Here is a 1,109-nt window from a genome sequence, read left to right as displayed (position 1 = left end):
GTTTCCTCCAGAGCAAGCAACAGTGGGACAGTGGAGAGGAAAAACGTCCTTTTAGGCAGAAACCTGGGACAGACCCAGGCCTAGACCCAAACCTAGATCCAGACTCTTGGTAGGCGGTGTCTGACGACCGGTTGGGGTTAGAATGAAGAGTGGCAATAACAGTCACAAAAATAGTAGTTTGTAGTAGTTCATGGCATAGCAGGGCACTGTGGGCATTACAAGGCCCAGCAGGACGTAGCAGGACGTAGCTGGACACAGCACAGCGTAGCAGGATGTAGCAGGACGTAGCTGGACACAGCAGGAAGTAGCAGGGACGTAGCTGGACACAGCAGGAAGTAGCAGGGCGTAGCTGGACACAGCAGGACGTAGCAGGACGTAGCTGGACACAGCAGGAAGTAGCAGGAAGTAGCAGGACGTAGCTGGACACAGCAGGAAGTAGCAGGATGTAGCAGGATGTAGCAGGGCGTAGCAGGGCACAGCACAGCGTAGCAGGATGTACACACAGTTGTCATGTAATGACGTAGAGCTTCGAAGACTAGTACATCGGTTGTCAACTGTGAAATGAATCGTCAACTATGCTGATAATCAATTAATCGGTTCAAGTCATTGTTTATAAACAAAAGTGAAACATCTCTGATTCCAGCTTGTTAAATGTGACTATTGTTCTAGTTCCTTCTCTCCTCTGTGACAGTGAACTGAATAACTTTGAGTTGTGGACAAAATGAGACATCTGAGGACGTCCTCTTGGACTTTGTGAAACACTGATCACCATTTTTCACCATTTCCTGACATTTTAGAGAACAACTAATCGGTTAATCCAGAAAATTATCCACAGATAAATCAACAAGGACAACAATCGTTAGTCGCAGCCCTTTGAAGATGAATACGGTTTAGATTTGGTCAAACTACAGTAGATCCCTCATCATGCCAGTGTGATGATGATGATGATGATGATAATGATGATAATAATAATAATAATAATAATAATAGACAGTAAACAGTCGGCCCTCTGTTTCCATATAGTAATATTCCCATAGAGCATATCATGTGTTTTTATTGAGATTAGGGCAGCAACTAACGGTTATTTTCATTGACGATTAACCTGTTTT

At 44.2% G+C, this 1,109-nt stretch overlaps 1 protein-coding gene across 6 annotated transcripts in view; it reads left to right on the top strand.

The window, feature by feature from the left end:
* cttn (cortactin) overlaps positions 1–1,109 on the top strand; it is a 28,965-nt gene that overhangs the window by 10,535 nt on the left and 17,321 nt on the right. The window lies entirely within an intron of this gene.

The sequence above is a fragment of the Etheostoma spectabile genome, unplaced genomic scaffold (genome assembly GCF_008692095.1).
Source record: "Etheostoma spectabile isolate EspeVRDwgs_2016 unplaced genomic scaffold, UIUC_Espe_1.0 scaffold271, whole genome shotgun sequence".
In the NCBI taxonomy this organism is placed as follows: domain Eukaryota; kingdom Metazoa; phylum Chordata; class Actinopteri; order Perciformes; family Percidae; genus Etheostoma; species Etheostoma spectabile.
The sequence above is the reverse complement of the archived record's forward strand: the minus strand, read 5'-3'. Positions and strand labels throughout refer to the sequence as shown.